We start from the raw sequence: 16,880 nt of genomic DNA on the forward strand, positions 1-16,880 counted from the left end.
TTGGTGTATGTACTAGAGATTGAGATAGTACTCTAGATTATTGACTTAAATGTACTATGTGTGCAAGTACTATTTTAAGGGCAATCTCCCCTATCATTTTGGTTGAGACAGGTGCTAGCGTTGGGCGACTGCAATAACACTATCCTCGGAGGAGCCGAGGTGTCCCCTATTAAGTTACCTACTAAAACACCTTTAGCATTATATACATTAGTATGTACAAAAATTATTTACATTTTTAATGTTGAGTGTACACGTGCAGCACATCAATAGTTTCTATGTACAACTCTGACTCACTTTTTATGTACATAGACATTTGACTATCTTTTCTATGTACAACCTTATTTTTTTTTATGTACACAGACACGAGGATACCTTCCTGTGTACAGAACCATATACATATTTACTATACAGACTTACACAATTATCAACACTCCAACATGGTTCAGGTACATTCACCTGATAAGTGCAACATTTAGCATAAGAGTTCTTATGAAGCTGCTGGTATATACATGAAATAGACGTGTAAGGATCAGCAGTCCACCTACACTAGGAGTCCAATTAAAGGAAAATATACAAAGTGGCGTGTAAGGATCAGCAGTCCACCTACACTAAGACTTCATGGGAAAGGTAAACACGGCCTTACCACAACTCAGCCGGGTACAGTCCTTAATGAATCTCCTACTGGCTAGGAGTCTCTTGACTTAATAGTCAGACACAAGCTTAGTGGTTACGTTGCTGAACTTTGAACTGGAACAATCTTAGCACAGTCCTGCTAGGCACAATTCTTGAACTTGGTTGCTGCAAAATAAAAGTGGTTAACATAAGAAACAATCTGACATTACTTTAGAGTCTCTTTAGACGATGTTCTTCTTTACTCTTGTAGTGCCTCTCTTGGTTCCCCTATATCTGCCAACATCAGGGGCAGGTGTAGAATTGACATAGCTTTGCCACACCACATTGGTGAGGGTGGAGTGGTGGATGGCAGCTTGAGAAGGGGTTATAGGCTTACTAGCCAGGATCAAAGTGGGGCAATAGGGCTTGAATACCATCTCCAAACTAGGATGGACCCATGACTCTTTCGTTGGTACCTCAGGAACAGGCAAGACTAAATTTTGTTGTTAATTTGTTTTCCCTTAGTCTTCTCAACAGCACAAACAGGGGGTTTCCTGCCCCTTCGTGAGCCAATAGGACAGAGGAATTTTTTTATGAAAAGTAAAAGGCACCTCCCCAAGTGTCTATATAATGTCCGTCCGCCTACAGGACAGTGAGTAAATTATAAAGTAGAAAAGAAAAAAATCTAATAAAATAAAAATAAGGGAGGGATACTTGTGCTGCTGAGGAGACTAAGGGAAAACAAATTAACAACAAAATGTTGTCTTCCCTGTCGTCCCTCAGCAGCACAAACAGGAATTTAGCAAGTATAACCCCTAGGGAGGGCTCTCATGCCTTGCAGAACTAAGTACAGATCTAGCAAACAATGTATCGCTAGAGAGGAATGATGTTACTCTATAATGTTTAAGAAACGTAATAGGAGTGCTCCATGTTGCAGACTGGCAAATCTGCTCTAAGGGAACAGAACCTCGTTCTGCCCAAGAAGTGGAAACCGATCTAGTAGAGTGGGCCTTGGTAAACTGTGGAGCTGTTAACCCCTTGGAAGTGTAGCATAAGTGAATGCAATCACAAATCCATTGAGAAATCGATGGTTTAGAAGCCTTAGACCCCTTCTTTGATCCATGGAATAGAACTAGAAGGTTCTCTGCTGTACGAAAAGTCCTAGTTCTTTCAATATAGATCTTAAGGCATCTTACCAAATCTAGGGTTGTTAGGTTTTTGTGTGACGAATCAGGCTCCGGAGAGAACTGAGGAAGAGAAATCACTTGATTAATGTTTACAAAAGACGCAACTTTTGGTAGGAATGATGGAAGGAATCTCATAAGGACCTTCCCAGGCAAGAAGGTTGTGTAAGGCTCGATAGCAGCGAGAGCCTGAAATTCACTCACACGTTTAGCTGTAGTGACAGCTAATAACAGAGATAACTTTAGAGTGAGGAACCTCAGCTCCACTTCCTCTAGGGGTTCGAAGGGTTCGGTACACAACTGTTGGAGAACTAACGAAAGATCCCAAGGGGCCACTGGAGAAATAGTTCTAGGGCATAAGGGGGTTAGAGCCTTGATAAAGGATTTGACAACTGGATCCTGCGTGAATCATCTGTGAAGAGAAGCCGATAAAGCTGCTAACTGAACCTTGATGGAGTTTGGAGAAAGTCCTTTGTCAAAGCCGTCCTGGAGAAACTCTAGTATGGCTGGAATAGAAGGATTGGCAGGATTAATATTCTTACCAAGGCACCACTTGTGGAAGATCCCCCTTATTCTGGCATATGCTTTGTTAGTAGACTCACTCCTAGAGTGAGAAAGTGTGCTCAGAATACGGTCCGAAAACCCTCTGGCTTTCAATAAGGACCTATTAACCTCCATGCTGTCAGATTGAAGGTTCTGAGGTTTTGGCAAAGCTGTGTACCTTGAGACAGCAGATCCTGCCTGAGGGGAAGCTTCCAGTATACTCCTCTGCTCATCTGGATGAGCTGGGAGAACCAGGATCTCTTGGGCCAAAAAGGAATGATCGCTATCACCGAGGCCTGATCCTGTCTGATCTTCATCAATACCCTGGGTATTATGGAAGTTTGTGGGAAGATGTAAGCCAGACTGAAATTCCAAGGAATTGTCATTGCATCCGTCCAACAGGGGTTGTCTGAAGGATATAGGGAGCAGAATTTCTCCACCTGACGATTTCTTCTTGTTGCCATCAAGTCTATGTCTGGGAATCCCCAGAGATCCACAATTTGGCGGAAAACTTTCTGGTTGAGAGTCCATTCCCCTGGTATGGTAAGATCTCTGCTGAGGCGATCTGCTAAGATATTCTCTATGCCCCTTATATGAACAGCTGACAATCTGGGAACACTGGCTTATGCCCACCTGAAGATCTTCGCTACTTCCTGAAGTAACACAGTAGATCTTGTTCCTCCCTGTTTTTTTAGATAGTATACGGCCACCATGTTGTCCGTTCTTACCTTAAAAATGCAGCAGGGCATAATATATTGCTCTTAATTTTTTGACATTGGATGATAGGGGAGTTCTTCTGAACTCCACTTCCCGGCTATTTTTCTTTCCAGAAGATGAGCTCCCCAGAAGATGAGCTTTCTTTCCAGAAGATGAGGCGTCTGTTGTAAGAATCAAACACCTTGGTTCTAGGAGGGACATTCCGTCCTGAGGTGTTTTCCACCAACTGAGGGATTTGCGTACTGTAAGGGGGAGTCTGATGCAGGTATTCAGGGAGGAAATTTTCCTGTCCCAGCACCTCAGAATCTGGGACTGAAGAGGTCTCATGTGCCAGAGGGCCCAAGGTACTGCCTCTGCTGAGGAGGATAGGAGACCCAGGAATCTCATAAGAGTCCTCAGAGAAACACTGCGAGGAACTCGCAGGAACTGACAACCCCTGGAAATTCTGTCCTTCCTTTCGGGAGAGAGGGAGATAGTCATATTGTGGGAGTCTATGAGGAATCCCAGAAATTTCTTCAAAGGGGGCTGTAGAGATCCCGAAGGGAAGTACCCGAAATTGAAGGTGATGAAAAGTACCTTTGATCCGAACTGCAATACGGAGTAGTCTCCGGTGACTGACTGAAATGGGACTATGGAAATAATCGTCCTTGAGGTCCAGGGACGTCATGAAATCATTTTCTTGGATTAACATTTTTACGGATCTTATAGTTTCCATGCGGAATCTTTTCTTGACTATAAACCTGTTCAAGTAGTGGAGATCTATGATTAGTCTCCACTTTCCTCCTGGTTTTGGAACTAGGAATACTGGGGAGTAAACTCCCCTGCCTCTCTCTAGGAGAGGCACTGATTCTACTGCCCGTACAGCTATGAGTTCTAGAATAGCTTCTTCTAGAATCTTCAGTTTTGGCTGCTTGGGTACAGTAGACACAAGATATCTTTCTGGAGGCTGAGATGTTAGGGGTGGAGAATAACCTCTGCGGATAATGTTTAGTACCCACATATCTCGTATGGTAAGCCTCCAAGCTGGAAGAAAGTGGAGAAGACGACCGCCTACTGGCAGGTAGTCAAAATTCTGGCTTCTTAGTATCCTTCCCTCTAGATGCTCCTCTTCTGGAGGAGCCAGCGCCTCTTCCGCATGAGAAGCCTCTGCTGGGTCTGGAACGCTGAGGAGAAGGACCGGTAAGGGACAGGAAGGTTTTTCCCCTTCCTGTTGGATAGTTCTTCCATAATCGTGTCCAGTTCTGGACCGAAGAGTTTGTCCTGGACGTATTCCAGATCACAAAGACTATATTTGGACGAAGTGTCACTAGGCCAGTGCTTTATCCAAAGCGCTCTTCTGGCGGCACAGGATAGGGACATGTTACGTGCAGCCAGCTTAACCTGTTGGTTATTGGCATCACTGAAGTAATCCATGCCCAGGTTAATATATCTAAAGAATCTTAAGATATCCTCTCTACTGACGCCCGAGTCTATGTCATCTTGGATCTTAAAGAGCTAAGATTTCATGGCTTTAATAACTTCAGAAAGTGCGCAAGTTACCGTAGTCTGGCTAGTGGCGGTGGTATAGGAACGTCTCAACGTCACCTCAATCCTGCGATCCATAGGATCAGATAGATTAGAGCCATCCTTGGATGGAATGATGGTCCTCTTCGATAGCTTTGCAATAGCGAAATCCACTTTGGGAGGGGATATCCAAAACTTGCATTTTGCCTGATCTAGTGGAAAAAGCGTCTTGAAATGCCTATTTAATACAGGCGCTTTCTCTGGATTAATTCATTCATTCTTGATTAAATCCATAATAGAATCATCTACGGAAAATGTTCTAGGACCTTTAGAGGTTAAAGGGGTTTCCTCCTGACCTTCCGGCAGATTTTCTGTCTGCACGGCTCTAATGAATTTGGGAAATTTTTCAATGGAAGCTCCTCCGAGGAGGAAGAATTTTCCTCATCCACTATTCTGAACTCCTCTTCAGAGTGGATTAATGTGGGAGCTTCACCCCTCCTAGGAGTTTTGGCTGGAGGGGGGCTAAGGCAAGTGAATCCTTCAGCTCCTTAATGGAGGATTCTACCAGGTCTTTCACCCAGACATACATGTCCTGCATGGTTGGTTCCTAGTTTGGGGGTAACCGGGGACGGCATGAACTGCAGGTAGAGAACTTAAATCCATCCGGGAGAGGAACCTTGCATACAGAACACTCAATGTGTCCCTTTTTATGAGTGGACTTTCCTCTAGAGTCCCTGCGATCACCAGAGCCGCCAGAATCCATTGAGAATGTCTAATGGAAAAACACACAAAAAATTGTTTAGCAAGAACAAAAAGAAAGAGAAGGAAGCAGAGGAGAGGGACTATGAGGACCTACAGAATAAGGGCTCAAGGTCGACTTCAAAGATCAAAGAAGAAAATGAATAGCAGGTGTACACAACAGAGTACAAACACTATCATGCTCAAAGAGACTGAGCTTAGGTAGGGAGAGGTTTAAATAGGGCGCAGCGGCGCCAAAACAAACCAAGCCGCGCCCCCTGACTTCCGGTCCGCTAGAACCGGCAAAAGGAAGAATAGTACCTAAACACTAGTGAATTTTAGACAGCATTGAATAATAGAGAAGGTAAGTATAGGACCTGGCAGAAAAGAACACAAAAAATTGAAGAATATAGCCTCGTCCACGCTCGGAACCGGAAGCGACTTCCGGTGACGTCACCGGAAGTGACGTCGCGCATGACGCGCTCTCCACAGAAGCAGCTGGGCTCCGGGAAAGGCGACTGCGCAAAAAAAGAAAACTACACAGGTTAGTCTGGAAGAGAAAAAAAATGCAGAGAGCGGGACAAGGCAACACGTCCGGCTCACAGGACAGAAAAAAAACTCACTGTGCTGTAGGCGGACGGACATTATATAGACACTTGGGGAGGTGCCTTTTACTTTTCATTAAAAAATTCCTGTGTCCTATTGGCTCACGAAGGGGCAGGAAACCCCCGTTTGTGCTGCTGAGGGACGACAGGGAAACTATCATGGCTCCGAGAGGGCCTAGGTACATATGTTGGTACCCCATGGTCAGACAAACTCTCATTGCTCCGAGAGGGTCTAGGTACTGACTTGGGTGGCCGCAACTTTGGCCTACTTTCTTCACCCTGTGCAGAACTTGACTCTCGACGGTATGTAGAAGATGAAGAACTTGACGCTTTGCTGTACATAGAAGATGATGAACTTGACTGTTGAGGCTCCTCCTCCTTGGGTAAGCTGGTGGAGGCTTTAGGAGCAGACCTTTTCGGCCTCAAGTTGAAGGGATCGGACTCCCAATCCGTTGACAGAAAATACTTGAAGGGAAGCTGTGTTGGGGCTGTTGGTCTGGTGACCGCTGCAGCCCATTCTCCACGAAGGCTCTGGACGGGGGTGTACTCCACAGTTTCACCCACCTCCAAGGTGTAGAACTTCTTATGGAGATATGGCCTTTGCACTGCTCGCCGGTTCACGAGGATGGTCTGCCCAGTGTGGCAGTCAAGGAGTGTCCCATAACCTCTGACCTTGTCGAACTTGGCCTCAGTTGCTCTTCTTCTTTCCAATGGCTCCTCCCCTTCTAGGGGGTGATCCCATTTCCAAATGTACAATGCCTCCATTTCTTTGGTGTTTTCTTGCCACTGTACTTTATCCTCAAGGGGCAAATGCTACCGTGCTTTCTCCTCAATTTGGCCAGCTCGGCTTCTTGAAGAGCCCTTTCTTTTTCTGCAGTTGGGATTGGTGGGAGTGACTTCCCAGACAATGGTTGAAGTACTCTGTGCATGTACTTGATCAGCTCCTGCTCATCTCCGAACACCCATTGCGGCAATTTTGGTGAGCACGGTCGTGCACTTGGCAAGCTTGATCGAGGTATGACCTCAGGGCTGGAGGAGGAAGAATAGGCCGCCTCTGGCAGGGTACTCACAGCAGACTCCTCCGACGGGTTCTCGGCCCACGAGCCCCAGGTTCTGTGGTGAGGGGACAATCTCACCGGTGATGCACCTCCAGGTGTCCCTGTGCTCTCCGCTGGAGGGGTCTCTGGCCAATCGTCCTCATCATCAGGCAGTGGGGGAAGATTGCAGGCCCCCTCTTCGTCCAATGACAACCGCTGCAGACGATCAGCAAGTTCTTGGAAAAGTCGGGCTGCGACTGCCACAACTTTCCGCTTTTCCGGCGCCATTTTGCTAACTTCACCACGTGGAACGCTGCTCTCCGCCATGTCTGTACTCTCCCGCTCTCTGTGCAGACTGAAGAGGTCGCTGTGCGTGGCGTCTTTTGTTGTGGGCTTCCCCAAAATGGCGCCCGTCAGGAAGGACACTATCGGTGCAGCCCCGACTTCGGGTCCCTCCAGAAATGACTCCTGTATCTCTGAGTTCCCTTTCGGCTTGTTGGCCACACCCAGGGGCGGGGCGTGGTGCAGCGCGGGCTTTCTTCGCACGCTTTTCCGGCAGCAGTTCAGCTCCGCCTTTGCCGACCGGACTAGAGAATCGCAGCATGAACTCATTGCGCAGTTTACACATTTTTGTTGTAGATAAATCTTCGCCTCCCCCCCCTTTCTTTTCTCGTGGCCCCCTTGTATGGCGCACCACGGACACTGCTCCCATGCATAGCAACACGGTTTACAACACATGAATAAAGTTCGTTTTCTGGGGGGGAGTACACTTTCACTAATGGCAACTGTAGTAGGCACACACCCGAATCCTGTTTGTGATGCCAAAAAGGCTTTGTGGTAGCCCTTGGGGGGTGTATGGTAGTTGGGGTGTTGTTTCAATAGATGAGGGGTTAAGGTTAACCCTATAGTTTGTGACGCCAGGCTGAGGGCTAGTATGCTGAGGTAATTCTCCGGCCTATCGCCGCCCTTCCCAGTAACGATAGGTGCATGCATAAAATGAATTAAGGTCCACAAGATAGTTGAACTTGAACAACTTTACTTAAATGCTTGCGGTACATCCAATGAACAGTAACAGTCTCAGGAATACAGTCTCTATATAGTTCAATGACTGAGAGTTGTAGCGGACCTTGACTTCTGATATAGTCTGAGAATTTAGGGTAATTTGCGAAGATCCGTCCGGATTTAGGGGATAGATAAGGTCCGGTGATCTTGCAGAGTGCTTAGGGATTGATACACTCATGATTCTAATCAGCCATTGCCACAAGGCTTGGGCCTAACTCACTGCGGAAGACAGCTGCGCAGATCCTGCTTGTTTGACAGCCCGGGAACAAGAGAGAGAATAATGGCCGCCGCTCCCATATATGGGCAGGGCCGTTTTGGATTGGTCCGAGTAACTGTCACTCACTATTACAGGGAGTGATGGACGAAATACGTCACAGGGACCTCCAAAGGTCCTTAAGCATAAAAACCATAGAGTTTACCCGATCACGTGACCCGCAGGTCCTGCTACACTCGGTGCAGGTAATTAACCATTTATATACATTTGTACAATTATATTTATATAAATCCTAAATAACTGCTAGATAAGTAATACCTAGATGATAGGTGACAAGGGGTGGACTAGACAAGAAGATCCCCGACGTCCTAGGGACTCTGGCTATGGGGATTTCTACACACAGGTACTGGATGCGATACGGTACCGGGACACCACAAAGGACCTTTTGAGTCATGTGATAGGTCATTTGATGTACCATAATGCTTTGTACTAGGACTGACAGGTTTGGTGACCAATAAGCTTTGATCCTGCCCATTCAGTATATAAGGGCGCTATATCCAATAATCGCTCTCTTTTGCTCTTGCTCTTTCCCTTGGGATCTCCAAGTAAGCAGATCTGTTATTGCAGTGACAAGACAATCTAGGCCTGAAGCCTACTACTTCAGCACCTTGTTAAACCATGAGTTAATCCAACTCCATCCTAACAATCCTACGTGACTACGGAACCTAAACATAACCCTAAATTCAGTGGAACAGCGTACAGCAAACATCGAAGCTTATTAGCGACAAAGTCCCAGCCAACCTGTGAGGAGCCTAAGTCCCAGTCCTCTGCAAAAGACTATTTGTTATTCATCCTGCATAAAATCTGCAGTAAAGTTATTTCAAGTTTATTACAATTCTGGCTGTGGACAATCCTTTATTCCTCCCTATCGTTCTTGGGGCGGGTGGCGGTAGGACATATATAACTAGAGGAAGCCCCCACCCTGGCGTCACGACAATCAAGAGTTAATCCTTTACCCAGCAACACTACATTGCAACACCCCTGTTCTCCCTTCATCCCCGAGCACCACATTTTCCTTATCAGATTGCTTCTTTCATTTTAGAAAAAAGGTCTCGGAAAAATGAAATAAGCAATGATTGGTTGCTATGGGCAACTACACAACTCTTTCTTTAGAATGCATGCACATAACAATTGCGTGATATGGCTGCCGTATCCAGCGGGGAAATATAAAAAACGGCTGCTGCGTATCCCATTCATTTAAATGAGATGAGCAGAGTCTTATAGTGACCCCGGTCGGCTCATTTTTGGGCCATATCAGGTTTTGTTGCCGGACTGAAGACCGCAGTCTTCTATGTACAGGAATATAATGCTCCCAATGGAGAATAGATAGAAGATTTGCTATAAAAATATTGCTTTGTCAGATATGTCCTTGGTTAGTGACAACATGACAAGTCAAACTATTGAGGCAATTGACAAATGTTAATAGGTAATAGCTCCATTGTGCTGTGTAGAGGTATACGGGGAGTAGATCTCATCTGCTGCATCACTGAAGATCCTATATAAAGAACAACAGATCAGAATCCTCCACTGTCTGCTCAGCTTGGAGGTTCATCCCAGTGACTCACGGACTGAACCCATCACCGTGTGGGCGACTTCAAATCCCCTGCATTATATAGGCTCTTAGAGGGATACACTATTCAGAGCTTTGAGTCACACAATAGAGCATGGCTGTATGGGGAAAGTTAAGTGCACGGTGGAGTGTAGAGGTGAGAGCTACCCCCGAGACAACAGAACATACATTACTCTGCAGGAAAGTGAGTGCTCAAAGGATAGAATGGAGATGAATACCGGTTCATACCGAATACTGAAATTTTTGTGCTGCACGATATGAATTTTAACCCATACCGCAATACAAGTTTGGCCCCTCCCCCTCGGGAATGAATGAATTATCAGCCCAGCACTACACTGTTCCCATCGGGGTACTGCTCACATATGTCACCCGCAAGCGCTGCCCTCCTTGTCCTGCTGTTTGTTGCGGCCGCCGGCACTGACACTCTATACCAGTGGTCTTCAACCTCCAGATGTTGCAAAACTACAACTCCCAGCATGCCCGGACAGCCATTGGCTGTCCGGGCATGCTGAGAGTTGTAGTTTTGCAACATCTGGAGGTCTGCAGGTTGAAGACCACTGCTCTATACTGTATCCCTATGCCCGGGCTGCAAAAGGTAATCAAAATAAACTTTAACTCACCTTCCCCTTTGGTCCAGACCAGCTTCCTAGGGAATGGAACGTTGGAAAGCCGTCAGCCTATCACTGGCCGCGGCTATGTTCCGCCTCGGCCGGTGATAGGTTGAGTGCACTGTCATGTAAGAAGCCGGCTTCTTACATGACAGTGGGCTCAGCCTATCACCGGCCGAGGCGGAACATCGCTGCGGCCGGTGATAGGCTGACGGCTGTCCGACGTTCACGTCCCCAGCGTAAGGCCAACGTAGGAACATGCGTTAAAGTTTATTTTGTTTACCTTTTGCAGCCCGGGCATAGGGATACAGTATAGTGTCAGCGCCGGCGGCCGCAACAAACAGGAGGACGAGGAGAGCAGCACTTGCAGGTGACGTGAGTAGTACCCCGATGGTAACATCGGGCTAATAATTAATTTGGGGGGGGGGGGAAGAGGGGGGAATACCGTTATATACCGTGGAACCGCCATAAGTTACAAAAATACCGCAATACACATATTTGGCCATACCGCCCAGCCCTGGATGAAATCATGAAAAAGACATTAACAGGGAGGAAGCATGAATGGCACTTCAGAGCAGAGACTCTTGTAGGGGTCCTGATGCCTTGATAACCCTGCTCACTATGTGGGTACATGCGCTGTACACATTATAATAATCTTTATTACACAGCAATATATTCTGCAGCACATTACAGAACATATGACAATTAGAATAAAAGAAGGGCCCTGCTCACAGGAGCTTAGACTCTATGCTAATACCACATCTGCCTTTCCATTTACTTTCCCTTGAAATGAAAGTTATTTTCTGGAGACTTTTCTATAAATACTGCATCATACCCGATTCACCCAGCTCTTACAAAAGTCCAATCCACCTGGTTTTGCAACATGGACCTAGAAGGGTTCATCCACACATAAATAATCTGCTTCGTGTTTCCGGCAGCAGAAATTATGCATTCCCGCAGCAGAAATTTCTTCTAGTTCACCGTCTAGTTATTAGTTTTATTATTTGAGGTAACAATAGTCTTCTCCTCTTTACATCATTGTGCATGTTAATGGTCAGTGAGCATACATAGTATAAAGTCTAATGTTGCCTTGGTTTTATTATTTATATATAATTGCACACAGTATACATGGTCCCACATTAAAAGAACTACCAGTGCTGGAATATCTCATCATATATCTGCTAATCTTAGGCTAGGTTCACACAACCGTTTGCATGCGACCCGTTAAGGGTTCTATCGGCTTTTTTTTTTTTTTTCTGAGTCAATTGGACCCTAAAACGGAACAGATGCAGAAGGCTACTGCTGGGTCCCTATGGCCCCCATTCACTCGCCTGGGGTCATTCGGTGAACAAGTATTTTACAGGATTTTAGCAGAGAAAAAATATAGCTTGCAGTATTTTATTCTCCGCTAAACTCCTGTTCTTCTGGCCAGATTGCTGACGGAACTCCGAATAGCGGGCTCAACGGCAATGTGAACGAGGCCTTGCAATATGTCATGTCAAAATGACTAACAAATGAACCTAACTCAGATTTGGTGAGTGATCCACTTTATTTAAAGGGGTATTCCAGGAAAAAAAACTTTTTTGTTTATATCAACTGGCTCCAGAAAGTTAAACAGATTTGTAAATTACTTCTATTAAAAAATCTTAATCCTTTCAATAATTATCAGCTGCTGAAGTTGAGTTGTTTTCTGTCTGGCAACAGTGCTCTCTGCTGACCTCTCTGCTTGTCTCGGGAACTGCACAGAGTAGAAGGTTTGCTATGGGGATTTGCTTCTAAAATGGGCGGTTCCCGAGACACGTGTCATCAGAGAGCACTTAGAAAGAAAAGAACAACTCAACTTCATCAGCTCATAAGTACTGAAAGGATTAAGATTTTTTTAATAGAAGTAATATACAAATCCGTTTAACTTTCTGGAGCCAGTTGATATATGAAAAAAGTTTTTTTCCTGGATAACCCTTATAATTCTTCTCTCACTTGGACATTATACACTTGGCTGAAAAATGAAGTTGTTGAGTACCGCTGTCTTTGGGATACCATCAAATCCTGCTCCTGTCTCCTTGGTTGTTTTTCACATATATGTGTATGCAATGTGCCTCAGAGTTTTCTCTTTATTTGTGGTTAGTTCACACCATATTTATATGACATAGCAAACAATACCTCCAATGTATATCCCTGATGTATGTCACTGTTTGACCATACAGCAGCTATTGGGCACAATGCAAAAAAGTATAGAAAGGAGCACTTTGCTATGCTTTCCTATGCAGAGAAAAAATAGTTATCCCGATGCATACCCTCTGACAGAGGCTTTCATGATGCATACAGTGAACATTTTTAGTTGAACGCTGTGTGAATACAGCCTTACTGGGCTTTCTGAACCACTGGGTGGTCAGATTAATGGAAATGTACATCACTCAATATCCCAATGTTTTGTATTGATCAGTGAGCGCTCACTCGGTAGGTTATTTCTTCTTTGTTGGTTTATTTGACTGACTCATTATTTTGCCCTTCACATCTGAATTACACACAGGTCGGCAACGAAATACAAAGAGAATGCAGCTGACTGTCCAGAGTATGAACCTCCGGCATAGAAAACTGATTGATCTGCAGAGGAAGGATGCTGAGATCCCCCGGGGAGTGACCAAATCTCATCTTATACTCATCAAGATGGTGAATAATTGTAAGGAGGAAGCACTAAATACAGAAGAGGAGAGGAAACAATGTTCCTAAATTAAAGGCACTCCCTGGGGAAATGACAAGTTTACTGTCGGGGAGGCACATAACCACCAGAGGAGTAATGAAGACAAGTGACACTCCAGTCACACATGGTGGCACCCATCTCCTACAGTATTCTCCATATGAAATATCACAGCAGAAGCATATGTGGTAGGCTAATCATTAGCCATATTTGTGGGAGGGGCAGCTTGGCTTCATAAATACAGCCCTCGTACTCACTTCTAGCTGACGCTCTCAGTTGGTCATCTACGTCATCAGTGGGTGTCTAGCGTCTGTGCACGGGACCAGCATATCGGCAGCTAGAACGATCCGAAGTGCTTCTACGTTCCGCTGCTAAACAAGTAAGATCGGGGCCTGGGGGAGAGGGAGGTCAGACCCAGGGTGCTGGGGGGTAGGGCGGAACGGTACCTCAACGCTGCAGCTCACTCTGTGCGGCCGGGCACGCGGTGGCGCCAGCGGCTTCAGCGCCGTGGTATCGCTGTGGCTGGGTAGCGATATCGGCGTCTGTGCCTGGACGCATGCTGACAACCTGCTGGCGGCGGCTCACGGGGGAATAAGTTCCAGCGTGCTGATGTCTAAAGCTCGGCAGGTTTATATGCCAGCATCATGTATTCACCGCGCCGATGTCTATACATCGTATTGGATACGTGGGGCCGAGCTCATACACATAGGGGCATAGAGGTAATGTTATATGCAGCAAACATCAAGGGTTAACCTCTTGTGACTACATACTTGTATATCGAGTGCACTCAGCGCACTGCGGCACCCTTTCCCCATACTTCGCACACCATTCAGACCACATGTTAGGTATGGTTGCTATGGGTTACTAAAAAGAAAAAAAGAAAAAGGGAAGGGGCGGGTATAATATAGAATTAGGGGGGCTGTTAGGTAAACAACAGATGCTTATGGATGGTCATGTAAACGCATACATGTTGGTCTCGCTTATGTTTTCAGGTGGACGTTCAGCATTCCACATATAATTTGCCTCAGCGGTGACCAAGTCATTTTGGTACGTGTTGTTGCTTGGTTTTCACCCCCATTTGTCGTCTCAGCAATTGATTATACATGTTGTCATTCCCAGGTACTTTAAATATACTTAACCCTCACGTTCACAATTGGCTCCGCCCTCTCTCAACGCTCATACGGTGGCAACCTGCCTCATCAGTTAACCCCTCGGGTTAACAGTTCGCACAGTAAGAAGAGGGTAGCCTACTCCAAGCATTTGCAAGGCTCATTTGGACACCATATCACATTACGTTGTTGCTCCCCGCAGGTTCTTGGCTTTTTTCTTCACCAGGCTACATAATTAGGTGTGTACTGATAATTAGGGATAGAATCTTACACAGTATACCAGACGCATACTCATGTTAACTATCTTTATTTAGGTGGACTCAGTGGGTGCCTACTCCTTTCTCTCAACGCTCTTTTTCATACTACTGCTTAAATCGGGTAGGTCATTAAAAAAATAAAAAGGGGGGAGGCGGATAGGCAGGCATGACACCGGGGCACATCCGTGTCACTCAGGGTGCTAGAGGTCAATTCTGATAAACAGGTTAGTAGGTTCAGGTTGGCACATAAGAGGTTCAGTAGGCGTCAACACATGGCTCAGTAGACACAGGTAGCATGGGGGTGGCACAGTTACAAGAGCACGCCACACAGGAGCACGTTCAGCCAAGTAGCTGTTAGCTTCAATATCGGCATAAGCATGTGGCTCACTTTTAACCCGTCTCACGCACACAAGTTTCATGGTTACATCTATCTCCTATCCTATCTCGTCTATAGGCACGTTGCTTATGTTTAGGCCTATCACGTCTATAGGCACGTTGGTTACGCTTAGTCCTATCACGTCTATAGGCACGTTGGTTACGCTCAGTCCTATCACGTCTATAGGCATGTTGGTTACGCTTAGTCCTATCACGTCTATAGGCACGTTGGTTATGCTTAGTCCTATCACGTCTATAGGCACGTTGGTTACGCTTAGTCCTATCACGTCTATAGGCACGTTGGTTACGTCCGCATTGGCAGGCACAGGGGCTGATAATTAGTCAATGCACTATCTCAGGGGAGGCAGCACTAGTACAATCACAGTAACACGGGCTCACAGTGGCTACAGTCACTATCACCTTCGTTGCTCACGCAAGGTCTCTCGCTACTAGTGACCATGGTTACTCACGCTACGTTAGCAGGTTGGTTCGCTCGTTCCTGTCACGACTACTGTCACGCGGGCTACATGCTACTTAGTTGCCACCGTTACATGTCACTTACGTTAGTAATCCTGTCACGACTACAGGAATACCACCACGCAAACACGCACTGCTTCAATATTGCCTTGTTATCAAATTCCGTCCCCATCACGGACACAGGGGACACGTTAACACTGTTATCACCTCATAGCGCGGGTTACGTAAACCTCTTTAAGTTAGCTGCTGCCGGAACACGTTCAGTCTTTCACCTACGTAGGCACCAGGGGCATGATCGACGACTCGTTCATAAGCTCACTGATAACCGGGCACCATTAGTTCTCACGCACGGGTGTGGAACACATGGTTATGGCTTCAAAACTTAGCCTTCCGCCATTATGATTAATTCCACTTTATGTTACTTTCCACAGTCAGTATGTCTCATATATCGGATTTAGAAGAGACTCCATCGCTACCAGACAATGCGGATCAGCTGTCCGACCACGATAGCATTCCATCCCTTAGGATGTGGACCATCCCGAAACTAACAGCGGAACTCCACAGGAGGCACATTTCTTATCCCGCAACTGCAAGAAAGGCCGAACTTTTCCGCCTCCTGGCGGCAGACAGGGCAGGCCCCAGCCAGGAGATAACCCCTCCGGACATGGTGCAGACTTCGTTGGCACAATTGGATGTTATGTTGAATACGGTGACTGCTTCCATCAATAGGATAGAATCCAGGCTAGAAGCTGTGGAGAGTAGCAATCTCACCACACCAGCCACTCAGGATATCCCCATCCCCAGCACAGCTCAAACTAACGTACCAGGTGGGTTAGGGTGCTTCCTGAATGTAGCTCCGTCTCACTTCGTTCCCAGTAATATCAGAAAAGAAATTTTGGAGGCTAAGCTGGTGAACCTGGCGTCTCTGCTGGTCGCGTCACACGAAGTTCCTGATAACAAAACAATAGCATGCGGCGAAGTGTCCATCATACTCAAATACAGGGACGCCAGGTTGAACCGCAAACTTACACTGCCGGAGTTCATCCTGGCGTTTAGTCTGTTCCGGGACATTATATGCTCTGCTAGTCCTAACCGGAGGGAAGAACTCGATTTATACATGTACAAGGTCGTGGACCTTGGCTACAAGTATGGGGGCTCCGCCTTCTATGAATATCATCGCTCATATGCGGCAAAAGTGTCAGCGGCATTAGTACAATACGACCATATCACCAACTGGGCCGAGGTAGACACAGAACTTTTCTGCCGCCACTTCGCGGGCCTCAGAGCCCCTGCTTGTAGTCAATGCCACGCCATGACTCACACCACTGACTGGTGCGGTGAGACAAACCTAGCTCCTAAGGGGACACAACCGAGGCACAGCTATACCTCAGCAGCCACACCAACCCCTAGGACAGCACCAGCATTAGACAAACTAGGACATCCCATCAGGTATTTAGGCCGCTCACAGATCTGTAATAACTTTAATTTTACATCCTGTCACTATAATCAAT

General features: G+C 46.2%; 1 long non-coding RNA gene across 1 annotated transcript in view; it reads left to right on the forward strand.

Moving 5' to 3' along the window:
- Positions 1–13,389, forward strand: part of LOC130276345 (uncharacterized) — an 80,900-nt gene extending 67,511 nt beyond the window's left edge. Inside the window, exon 4 of the long non-coding RNA XR_008845093.1 lies at positions 12,984–13,389. This is a non-coding gene — a long non-coding RNA (uncharacterized LOC130276345). The remainder of the gene's footprint in view (positions 1–12,983) is intronic.
- The last annotated feature ends 3,491 nt before the right edge of the window (positions 13,390–16,880 follow it).

This window comes from Hyla sarda, chromosome 6 (assembly GCF_029499605.1).
Source record: "Hyla sarda isolate aHylSar1 chromosome 6, aHylSar1.hap1, whole genome shotgun sequence".
Classification (NCBI taxonomy): domain Eukaryota; kingdom Metazoa; phylum Chordata; class Amphibia; order Anura; family Hylidae; genus Hyla; species Hyla sarda.